This window comes from Meles meles, chromosome 1, assembly GCF_922984935.1.
Source record: "Meles meles chromosome 1, mMelMel3.1 paternal haplotype, whole genome shotgun sequence".
NCBI classification, from domain to species: domain Eukaryota; kingdom Metazoa; phylum Chordata; class Mammalia; order Carnivora; family Mustelidae; genus Meles; species Meles meles.
Genome location: NC_060066.1, coordinates 204879004 through 204891669, shown reverse-complemented (window position 1 = coordinate 204891669; position 12666 = coordinate 204879004).

Genomic DNA, 12666 nt, shown 5'->3' with positions numbered 1-12666 from the left:
TTCATTCACTTTTTTTTTCATTCATTCACTTTTAAGTAGGCTCCACGCCCAGTGTGGGGCTTGAACTCCTGACCCAGAGATCAAGAGTCCTCCGTTCCTCTGACTGAGCCGGCTTTTGGAGGGAACTAGCAGAGAACTGGTGTGTGGGAGTCTGGAGCAGAGCAGGACTCTCAGGGATGGCTCAGAGCTGTGGTGCTCCACTTGGAAGAGCACCTGGGGGTTCGACTCTGCATTTCTAACAAGCTCCCCAGTGGCCAGAGGCGAGCAACCACCTAGCTCTCAGCCTAACACTGACTTCTCTGTCTCCGCCTGTGCTGACTTCAGAGGCTCCAACTCGTGGTTCCAGTTTCAACCTGCTCGGCCCGTCAGCCCCTCCCTCCACCCTCTCCCACCTGACCCGGGTTTCCTCTTTTGTCCTCCTGCTTCTTTATATGTGGGGTTCTTCTCACCTTTCTGGCCCCACTAATGGTTTTTCTTTCTTCTTCTTCTTCGACTTTATTTATTTGTCAGAGAGAGAGAGAGCACAAGTGGAGGGAGCGGCAGGCAGAGGGAAAAGCAGGCTCCCTGCTGAGCAGGGAGCCCAATGGAGAACTTGATCCCAGGACCCTTGGGATTGTGACCTGATCCAAAGGCAGAGCTTAACCAACTGAGCAATTCAGGCGCGCCTGCCTTCTCATTCTTTAACAGCAAGGACAATATTCTTGACTTCTCACGGTGGCCCTTGCCAATTGTTCTGGCCACTCAAACCTAAATGGTTTTGGCTTCCGTGAACTGAACTCCTCCTGATCAGGTTACCCATCTCCATGCAGAGCACCTCCTCCAGGAAGCCTTCCCGGACCGCCCAATCTTGATCAGGTATTTCTCCTGAGCCCTGGAGAAATGGTAAGGAGAGCCTCCTTACCCCTCTCACAGTCCATTTCCTGTGAAGGGACCGTGAGCCCATTAGAAACAAGATGTCTTAGCCCGCCACTCAGTGTCCCCAGTCCTCTTGGTGTCCTTTTCACTGTGGCCAGCAGAGGGCGCCTCAGCTCCATGGTTCAGCCTTTGGGGTGCAGCGCCCCTACCCTCCTGTCCTCAGGATGCCTCTGGACAACACAAGGCTTCCCTTATTCTTTGAGAATCAGGTCACCTGTGGTTAAGAGCCCATGTCCCAAACATTCCTAACTGTGTGATCTTGAGCTTGGTGATTTGCCCATCAGACCCTCAATTTTCTCTTCTATAAATTGGCCATAATAATGCCTCTTAGGAATTTGCGTTCAATAAAGGGACCACCTCCAAGCCCTAGCCCAGCCTGGCTCAGGATTAGCGCGTCCACCATGGACTAGCTGGGTGACCGCGAACCAATGATTCCACCTCTCTGTGCCTCAGTTTCCTTATCTGTGACATGAGGATAAATTTAACCACTTCCTCTCAGGGCTTTTGTGAAAATTGAGTTAATATATTAGAACATTAGGAACAGTGCCGCGTGTGTGGCTGTGCTATATGATTGTTTTCCCTTATTATTATTATTCCTTGGTGATGAACAACTCTGCTTTCCATCTGTCACATTCTAGCTGATTGTGGGTCCAGAGGAAAGGCAGCTCTAGCCTATGTTCCTAAGCTTCCCCAGCTCCCCCAGAGCTCCTGGTGGGGCTGGGATCCGTGTCCCAACTTTTTCTGAGATGGGTCAGTTGAATCTTTTGGCCTGAGCTGGGGTGCCCAGTGGCTTCTGGAAACTTGGCTCCCATGGGCCAGGCTGTAGCTCACTGCAGGAGTGGGAGTCTGGGGTGCCTGCAGGAGGCCCCCATGGCTACCCCCCTAGAAACCAAGACTACCCTGGATCCCTGAGCAAGCCCTGCTCTCTGTGATGGGACAGGAAGGCATAAGCAGCAGGAAGGCCGGTGGCCAGGCCAGCCTTACAGCCAAACTGGGAAATGGGGGTGAAGCTGGACTCCTGCTCTCTCTCCATCCACATAACGGGGACAAAAGAAAAAAAAAAATCCCACTTGTCTCCTCTTGACCCCTCAGGGCAGGCTGGTAAAGCAACATCTCCATCCATTAGATGCAGGCAATAAAGTCCATGTTTTAGAGCCTGATGGTCTGACCTTGAACTTAAACTCCTGACTGTACTTCCAACCAACTGGGGGACATCAGACAAGTGACTGAACTTCTCTGAACCTCGGGGATGCAGGGAGGATTGAAAATGTTACATATACGTGCGCTTTACTCCTGCTGTTGTTTTAGATGTTAGAAACCAAACGGGCTTCTGTGTTATCTTCAGGTAAACAGGACGAGATTATGGTCGACTCTTGAACTGACTCCCTGCTCAGTGGAAAATCTGAGCGTAACTTTTGACAACAACCCCCTCCACCGCACTTAACTCCTAATCGCCTCCTATTAGCCAGAAGCCTTGCTGATAACATAAATGGTCGATTCACGTGTATTTTCTACGTCGTATGCACTGTATACTGTATTCTTACGATAAAGTTAGCCAGAGAAAAGAAAAAGTTCAGGACATCATAAGGAAATGGAGGAGCTGTGGACAGGCTGCCCCAAGAGGGACCATTTTGGCATGGAGAGTATTTTGAGCTGAAGGCACCTGAGACCTTACAGGCTCAAGAGAAACTTTTGCCCTTCCCTTAACTACACAGAAGAATCTAAGTTGGGATTCTTTCCCAGAATAAGGGGAATTAGCAGAGATAAATTTTCTCTCGGTGACGCATCTGTATGGCCGGACAGACATCCACTTACCAAACACGCTGTGGAGTGAATTCCTTTCCTCTGAAATCCCAGACCCCCAACCCCTTCTCCGTGGTTCAGAACGACACGGATACCTCATTTCACCTGCTTTTGGAATTTCCATGTCCGTGTGGATTCCCCATATGCACTCTATTACATTTGATTTTCTCCTGTTAATCTTCCTCAAGTCAATTTGATTCTTCGTCCGGCTGGAAGGACTCTTGAAGGGGGACTGGGATTCTTGCTACCCGACAGAAGAAAAAATACATTTCTAGTCCTGGATTGTATTTATTAAAAAAAAAAAAAATCCACTTGTAAGTGGACCTGTGCAGTTCAAACCCATATTGTTGAGGGTCAATTGTTTATTCTCCAGGCCAGCGCCCCGACGCTAGCTCTGGACCTGACCCTGAGCTTCACGTGCTCCTGTCCCTGAGTGGAGAGGTGGATTACTGCCCTTGGGATGAAGAGGAGGCGCTTGGATCACGAACGCTTTGCCCCTGTGGCTTCAGTCATTCACAGAGCAACCGGGAGAGATGACAGCATCATCCCAGTTTACAGGCAAGAAAACTGAGGCCCAGGAGGTGCCGTGACTTGTTCAAGATCCCCATTTTCGAGACCAGGTGGCTCAGAAGCTGCCTCTGGGATGGAGGAGGGACACGAGAATGTGAGCCGTCTTTGCCCTTGACCCTGCCTGCCCCCCGATGTACCGCTTGGTGCACAACACCAGGGGGTGCTGTGGGCACTGCAGAACCCTCCTGCTGATCCCTGGCCCCCTGAGGCTGTCCTTCCCAGCTGCTGCTGCTGTCTCTGACTCCTGATTTCCGTGAAGACAGTTCTGTGAGGACAGCGCTGTAGCTGGTAATGACCAATTATGTCCATCCCTGGCCTCTCGGGAATTGGGCCCCCCTCCAACTTGCTTTCTGTTTCTGCCGTGTCTTGAGCGTGTCCCAGCTGTTTGTGCTGTGAATTTAATTCCCAGGATGGCCTGAGCTTGGCAGAAGACAGGCACATTAAGAATATAATAAGTGTGTGGGTGGCCGGGCAAATTGATGTAAATAAGTCGTTTCTCCGAACATCTCAGTGGGGCATCTCGGCCTCAGAATACTGACTGTTTCGGGGCCTGAGCTGGAAAAGGAAGAGGTTCAAGTGCAATCCCAAACGAGCGTTGGTGATTTCAGCTGGGACGAGAGATTCGGAGCCCGTGATGGTGAAGGGACAGGCCTGTGTTCAAATCCCGGCCCAACCACTGTATAAGTGACCGAAACAGCTACGGTGCTTTGTTTCTCCCAGTCTTGCGGGGTCTGTTTTTCCACTGTTTTGACCGGAGGAACATGCTGGAAGCCAGGACATGCGACTTCTACCTTAGGCAGTCAGGAGGCCTTGCCCACTTGTATATTCTTTCAGACCTTTCTAGCGTCTTGTGCCCTGAGTCTGTGCTAAGCGCTAGCCGGTGAGCACCACGTGGAGGACAGGGTCTCCGGCAAGTGCATGTTATCCTAAACCAGTAGACGGCAGCCTCATGAACAGGCCAAGTCCAGGGGAGATCACCTTCGTGTGGTCCCGGCCAGAGGAACCACACAGCTGACCGTGGGCTACAATTGAGGCTTCTGGGGACGCCGGGATGGCTCAGTGGGTTAAAGCCTCTGCCTTTGGCTCAGGTCATGATCCTGGGCTCCTGGGATCGAGCCCCGCATCGGGCTCTCTGCTCAGCAGGGAGTCTGCTTCACCCCTGCTCTGTCTGCCTCTCTGCCTACTTGTGATCTCTGTCTGTCAAATAAATAAATAAAATCTTTTTTGAAAAAATAGAGGCTTTTTGCCTCAAGTCACTGGGTGTGGGTGTGCTCTCTAGGCGGCAATCATTTGTTGACACGGCCATTTAGAGTTAAATGCTTCTCCTCTCTGAGCCTCACTTTACCTGTGAATGGGAATGAGAACAGCCTCTGTCCCAGAGGACCGATGTGTGGCGTGAAGATACAGAACAGACCTCAGGTGCCCTGCACAAGGCCTGACGCAGAGAGCTCGTCCAGAAGAGGGGCTTTTGTGCTGTCATAGAATCAATTCCCAAATCTGTTTTTTAATATTTTTGAAAGAGAGAGAGTGTGCGTGCATGAGCAGGGAGCGGGGCAGAGGGAGAGGAAGAGAGAGGATCCCAAGCAGGCTCTATGTTCACTGCCAAGTCCAACATGGGGAGCCATCCCACGACCCCCAAGATCACGACCCAAGCAGACATCAAGAGTCAGACGCCCAACCGGCTGAGCCACCCAGGCGCCCCTTCACCCCCCAGTCTTAATGACCGAAACCACAAAGGTCTGCTATTTGCCCTTTGCCCTTGTCGATGGCGGGTGGGTTGGCGGCTCTGCTCATTGCGGCTAGGAGGAGTCCCGGGCTGGTGACATTCCCTGTCCTGAGTGGTATGCCGGCGGGCCGGAGAGACCACCAGACAGGGACTTCTCCTGGCAACGGGATGCTTTAACTTGGCAGTGACATACACAGCTCTTCCGTTCACAGCTCGCTGCCCTGCCCACCTGCCCGGGCGTCGGGAACACCATCCTCCAGGCCTGGAGAGCGCTGGAAAGAACAAGGGAAGGGCACGTGTCCATGTTAGCGCTTCTGCTTCTCAAGTCCCACGAGCAGGAAACCCAGACAATAATGAGAGCCGTGCCGATGGGAGGCATACAGCATTTGCTGAGCACCTGCTATGGGTCTGAACCCTGAGCTCCATTTGGCAGGGAATGTGGCAGAGAGCTCCAGGACCTGGCTCGCGTCCCCAGGTTGGTGGCAGAGGCAGAACCGGACTGGGCTTTCCGTGAACAGGGCCTGCCCGTCAAGGCCGAGCCCGGACTCCCATCAGCTACAGTCACTGTCTGTCCTTGCACTTTCCATCCCCTGCCCCTCCGGTTTCATAACAGAACTTTCCCTGGAAGGATTCCAGTGTGGTCGGAGGTGAGCCTGGAGGTTAGGGCTCTTCCTCTTCGCAAAGCCATTGGCGATGATCCCCGCCACCGACCGAGCTCTTGCCGGAGGATACGCGTCCGCGTACACCAGGGGCTTCCGGAGCACTTTCTTGCGGAGAGCTCTGCACAGCCTTCTGATGTCATCCCCATTTTACGCAGGTGGGAACAGAAGCACAGAGAAGTTAAGTGTCCCGTCCAAGGGCACACAGTGGGTGAGGAACTGGGACCGGAGCCCAGGGAGCCTGGCTCCGGTTCTTCGTGTGACCCCTGCACTATAAAGGGCTTTTACACCCTTGAGCCTGTCTGATCTTCCCCCCAACACACACACACACACACACACACGTGCACAGGCACACACACACCTCCCCCCACCCACCGCCAAATGTGAGGGATGAGCAGAGCAGACTTCCTCCTCCAACTGTACAAGTGTGGAGTCTGAGGTCTGGGGACAAGTTCCAGGTCATAGGACGGGTCGCCTGTTGTTTTTTTTTTTTCTTTTAAAGATTTTATTTATTTATTTGATAGACAGAGATCACAAGTAGTCAGAGAGGCAGGCAGAGAGAGAGAGAGGAGGAAGCAGGCGCCCTGCTGAGCAGAGAGCCTGATACGGGGCTCGATCCCAGGACCCCAGGATCATGACCGGAGCCGAAGGCAGAGGCTTTAGCCCATTGAGTCACCCAGGCGCCCCTGGTCACCTGGTTTTAAGAACAGTGCCCTTTCCACACCTTGGGGGCTCAGGGGGAATCTAGGGGCCAATCACCTCTTGCTCCCTAACCAACTGCCCCCCCCAACACGTCTTCTTTGAGAGGCTACTAGACTCTGGAATGGGACAAGGTTGAGCGGGGCTGCTCATCTCTACTCTGTCATGTCTGGGGCCTCAGGGGCTGGAAGACGCAGAGCTGGGGATGACTCCACAGCTGGGCCCCGGGAGCCCTCGGAGGCATTGTTCCTTCCCATCTAGCCCTCGGTGCCAGCCGCGGTTGGACTCAGTGGGACTGTTGATCAGAACACCTGCCAATGGCCCCTTCCCATAGCCTGGGCTTCCTCATGTCCTGGTGGCCTCGGGGTCGTCGGGTCTCACACGGCGGCTCAGCAGGTAAAGAGTCCCAGCCAGCAAGACGGAGGTCACGTGGCCTGTTCTGAACTCAGCAGTATCGCTCTGCGGCAATTCTGCCACGAAGAACCAGCCGGAAGCCTGCCCAGATCCAGGCCCGACCCCTCTCGAGACCTCCACGAGAAGAGAGAACCTGCCGACGTGGATATAAACTGCCCAGGGCAATGAAATGGTGGGACAGAGTGTGCAGCCCTAATGCGGCTAGGCAGAGGCTCCAGTTAGCATTTTATTTGATTTTACTTATTATTTTTATTTTTTTTAAGATTTTATTTATTTATTTGACAGACAGAGATCACAGTAGGCAGAGAGGCAGGCAGAGAGAGAGGGGGGAAGCAGGCTCCCTGCTGAGCAGAGAGCCGGATGTGGGGCTCAATCCTAGGACCCTGGGATCATGACCTGAGCTGAAGGCAGAGGCTTTAACCTACTGAGCCACCCAGGCTCCCCCCTCCAGTTAGCATTTTATTTTATTTTATTTTTTATTTATTTTTTTTTTAAATATTTTATTTATTTATTTGACAGAGAGAAATCACAAGAGAGGCAGGCAGAGAGAGAGGAAGGGAAGCAGGCTCTCCACTGAGCAGAGAGCCTGATGCGGGACTCGATCCCAGGACCCCGAGATCATGACCCGAGCCGAAGGCAGCGGCTCAATCCACTGAGCCACCCAGGCGCCCCCAGTTAGCATTTTAAAAAAGATTTTATTTTATTTATTTGAGAGAGAGAAAGAAGGAGCAGTAGGGAAGGGCAGAGGGGAGAGAGAGAGAGAGAGAGAGAGACAGAGGAGAGGACTCCCTGCTGAGCAGGACGCAGGGCTCAATCCCAGGACCTGGAGATCATGACCTGAGCCCGAGGCCGACTGAGCCACTCAGGAGCCCCTCCCAGTAGCATTGACCCCAGCATCCCATCACCCCCTCTGGCAAACCTCTGGGTCTGTGTGGTTTCCGGAGCTCATCTAAGAGGATGTGCTCCTGGTGGCCAGCAGGAGGCGCCCAATACCCCTTGACATCCCTAGGTTAGGAGGGGAGGAGGCAAGAGGACACAGCAGGGGCCTCCAGCTGGGTCCACACTGCACTGGCCCCACCCCAGCTTCCATAACAGTCTCTGGATGGCTCTGTGGCTTTTCCCCAGATGTGCCAGTCCCGTAGCACCCCCTGGGGGAGCACCGTGGGCGGCGGGGTTGGGGGGCAGGGTGGCTGGCACGGGCTTCGGGGGTGGACCCATCGTGAGGCTGGCAAACCCCCAGCCTGCACTTGGGATTTCCCAGACACCCAGGAAAGGGGTTGGACTGTAAGATCCTCTCGTTTCCAGGGAGCACTTGGATTTCTCGAGAAGCGAGGCTCCTGGAAATACCCCTTGTCTCCACTTGCCTGAGGCCTCTGCCCGAGGCTCCCTGTTTGGCATGTGGGTGCCAGGTGGGATTGTGGCTATTGACGGGCTTCAGGCCTGGGGTCCACAGAGCAGGTTGGGACTTCTCAGAGGAGCCACAGGGCAACCCCTTGCAGGAATGAACGCCTGCGGTGTGCCAGGCTCCTCGCTCTCCCCGTGGGGAGGCCCTGCCGTCTGGTTTTGGAGAGAGGAAGTTGAGGTCACACCGCCTTTCCTCTCGTCCTCTCTGCTTTTCACTGCTTGGCCACACGGGAGTGGTGATCTCTCCTGCCTCGTCCCTCATTTCCTTCCCCACTCCCCAGCGGGGACCCCACCAGCTGGCCTTACTCATCCTCCTCTCTCCTGCCTTCCCTCAGCCTCCCCCCTGCCAGGTGATGGCTGGTGCAGCCCCCAGGAGCACTGATGTCCCCAGGAGTTTTGACTTGGCATCACTAGCTGGTCGACATTTGTCTCGAGGGTGGGGTGCGGGACAGAGCATCCTGAGGCCCCACCCAAGAACTTGTTTGGTGATAGAAACCACTCAACCCTTTTTTTTTTTTTAATATTTTATTTATTTATTTACAGACAGAGATCACAAGTAGGCAGAGAGGCAGGCAGAGAGAGAGGAGGAAGCAGGCTCCCCGCTGAGCAGAGAGCCCAATATGGGGCTTGATCCCAGGACCCTGGGATCATGACCTGAGCTGAAGGCAGAGGCTTTAACCCACTGAGCCACCCAGGCACCCCAGAAACCACTTAATCCTTTTTAAACATTCCTTTGTCTTGGGTTTGATCTGTGATCCTGGGGCCTGATTGAAAGTCTTTGAAGAAGCGACATGACTTCTTGGAAGCCCAGCCCCCCAGAGCCATGAGGACACACGGGATTCAGAGGGCAGGGGTGAGGGGAAGGTGGGGCCTCGGGGAGTCGGGTGTCTGGAAGGAGCTGTTCTTCAGCGAATCAGCCTTTAAACTTTCCAGGACTGCGGGGAGCTTTGCCTTTGGTGTAGCTACGGTGCCTGATGTCAGGGGCACCATCAGACAGGCTATATGCGTGGCACCCCTTAAACTGGGCACTGTGGAAGCCCCCCACGGTCCCCCGCCAATGATCTGCCGGTGCTGGTCTGGCCCGTGTGTGTGGCAAGTCTCTGCTTTCCAATGACAGGAAGGAAGGACCCTCCATGTCTCTCTTGCCTTAGCTGTCCTATGTTACCTGGGTGCCTGCCTCAGTTTCTCTGGGTTGGGCCCTGATGCCCTGCTCATCTCTTGTCGCAGAGAACGGCTGGACCCTCTTTCCTGGGCCCCGGCAGCTGGAGAGATGGCCCCAAATCACAGTGCCACCAGCCCACCTATTTGCTGCTGTGGAGACCTCAGTCTGGGATGGACCTCTCATGGGCTGACATTTGCCCCAGCCTGGTCCAAGCTAGAACAGAACAGAAGCTTCGAATCCCTGCTGTGCCTCTTTCTCTCTGCGTGATGGCAGGCATGCCTCTCAAATCCTTCAGAACCTCAGCTTTCTCATCTGCAAAACGGGTAGAATACTAATACATCTCTACTGAGTCCATGGGTGTGTCACTGGGATGGAAGAGGCAGACGGCAGTTGTCAAATTCTCTTTCCCCTTGGAGCATTATCCTTCAAGGTGAGTTTTCCCCCATCTCTGTGCCAACCTAGACCTTAACTTCTCTCTTCCTCGGCTTGGGATGGTCGGTGTAGACAGGGTCCCCGAAATCCTGAACTGCAAGGGGAGCGTTTAATCTCTGCTGCCCATTTTTTTAATGAATGGACTTGGTTGGCCTGGTAGAGGTTTTCAGGGGATGTGTTTGAAAGACGGATAAGATCACTTGCCATTAGCCTGTCATTAACGTAAATGGGGGTTCCACTGGTGTTTGCTTTCGCTTTCTTAAATTTCTGACATTCATTTACTCACTCGGTACCTGTTAGTCAAAAGCCTACTATGTGCTGGGTACTGGGTTGGGTCTCGAAGACCTTGGTGAATCAGGCGGGTCGGTTTTGCCATTGGTGGGGTTTAGACACACTTGAGGGCACAGATAAAATCCAAGCAAACACACGGACATATTACATAATTACAAATTGTAAGTGCTTTGGAGGAAACAAACTCATTTGCTTCTCACAGCTTAAATGATACAAAGGTAAGTTTCAGTCCACGCCCATGGCATCCGAGGTTTTTCAGGGATAGTGCAATGAAAATAAATGGCCACGAGACTGTCTCCCTAGGTCACAATGGCCTGCTAAGGCTATGTATAAAAACGAGGGCCTTGTATAAAAGAGCTCATTCATGTCTTGCAACAGTCCTCAGAGCTGAGCGTCATTATCTCCATTTTACAGATGAGCACACAGTGGTCAAGAGGTCAAGTGACTTGCCCGAGGTCACATGGCTTGCTAAGGAAGCTGGATTTGAACTTGGGTTTGTTTGATCTGGGCTGGCTGTAATTACAGACCTTGTCAGAGCCATGTGGCCAGGCTCATGCCGCAGCGTCTGTTATGTTGGGAAGCCCCAGGCTGGGCTCTCAAAGTGGGTGAGTAGAGGCCCGAGGGAGAGCAGAAGTAGAGAACCCCCTGGGGATGAGGCTTTCCATCTGAGCTGGAAGACGGAAGGGGGGTGGTTCCTGCGACCCGGGGCTGCAGGAGTTAATGCCAAGGCCCAGGGCAGAGGCCTGTCTCACAACAGCTGGGGCCAGTGGTGTCCATGTCCAGGATACACCGGCAGGCTTGCTTGGAGAGGGGCCTCTTGCCTCTACCTGTTTGCCGAAGCTGAATGAAGGTGGTGGGTGTGGATGCAGGCCCCCACTCTGTCTCCACCCAGCACCTGATGGCCGCCGTGTCTCACCGCCTTGACTGTTCATGCATTCTGGGCTGGTGGCTTAGGAGGTTGGAATCCCTGCGCCCAGGATCTGGACTCCCACTTCCAGTCCAGTGACGGGAAGCCCCAGTCCTATTCTCTGTGTGGGTTTGAGCCTGGACTCTGGAAACGAAGGGACCTAGATCCCAATTCCAGCTTTCCCACTCTCTAGCTGTGTGATTTCGGGCAAGTTCCTTACTTCTCTGAGACTCCGTTCCTCATCTTTTCAAGTGGGCATGGTAAGATCTGCTTCTCGGGTCCTGGGAGAGGAAACAGATGATCCCTGAGAGCGCTGCACCCGGCTCCGGGATGATTATACGGTGTCCACCAAGGAGCGTGACGTCAAATCCTAGTCTTCCCAGAACTCGGGGTGTCTGCATCTACCCAGCGGATGGAGAGCGTCTGCAAGACAAAGTGTGATGGGCAGATGGACTCTCTCTGATTTTGTTCCAAAGGCACGGGTGCTCATCTGTGTGAGACCGTTGTCCCTCGAAGTCGTCACCGATTGGGAGGTTCTTCCTCGAACTTGGCTTTGAACGTGCTCCGTGGAAGGGCTTTATCCTCCGAAAGTGGATCCGGAGTTTGGAATCAGCGGGAAATCTTCTGGACCCTAGATGGCTGACTCTGGGGGAGGGTTTGTGCCGGGCCACGTGGACAAAGGAGAGAGGATGACAAGGCGATCGGGAGGGTGGGGACAGGTTTTCTGCCGTGGACGGCTCTGGAACAGTCGTCAAATCGATGTGAGGAGCATGGTTCCATCATGGGCTAGGAAGAGAAGCTTGGGCCATCAAGGCACCCAGCCTCCTTGGAGGCTGACCTTGGGCAGAGGGTGATGCCCTCCCAGACAGCCCAGTGAGATCATTTCATCTGCAAGGGCAGAGCCCTGCTTGAGTCCATTTAAGCCAAAAGGGGAATCTAACTCAAGGATTCAAGCGTGTTTCAGAAACCCGGAGGGCTGCCTTGGCCTCAGGAGCCATCCCAGACGCTGGGCAAGGGTTGGGGACCCAGGCGTTTCCTGCCAGCTCACCCTTCTCTATTCCCCTGGCCTCTCTCTCTCTCTTTTGAATTGTGGTAAAATACACATTATATAAAATCTGTTATTGTAACCATCTTTAAGGGTATAGTTCAGCGGCATTCAGGGCATTCACAATGTTGTGTATCCATTTCCGAGAACATGGTCATCACCCCAAACATACTCTGTGCGCCCGTTACGCAGCTCCCATGTCCCCGCCCCTTAGCCCCCGGGCGCCACCATCGGCTCCGTCTCTCTCCACCTGGCAGAAGGTTGTCAAAGTTCATCTGTGCTGGCTATAGCGTGCTTCAGATTATGGCTCCTTTTTAGGGCTGAATGCCACAGTGTGGGGCGCGTTTTCTTATCTTTTCTTTTTTTAAAGATTTTATTTATTTATTTGACAGAGAGTGAGATGACAAGTAGGCAGAGAGGCAGGCAGAGAGAGAGGAGGAAGCAGGCTCTCTGCTGAGCAGAGAGCCCGATGTGGGGCTCGATCCCAGGACTCTGGGATCATGACCTGAGCTGAACGCAGAGGCTTTAACCCACTGAGCCACCCAGGCACCCTAGGGGCGCGTTTTCTTTACCCGCTCCTCTACCTGTGGACATTGGCCTCGTGTCTGCCTTTTGGCTGCTGCGTCCAATGCCAATGGC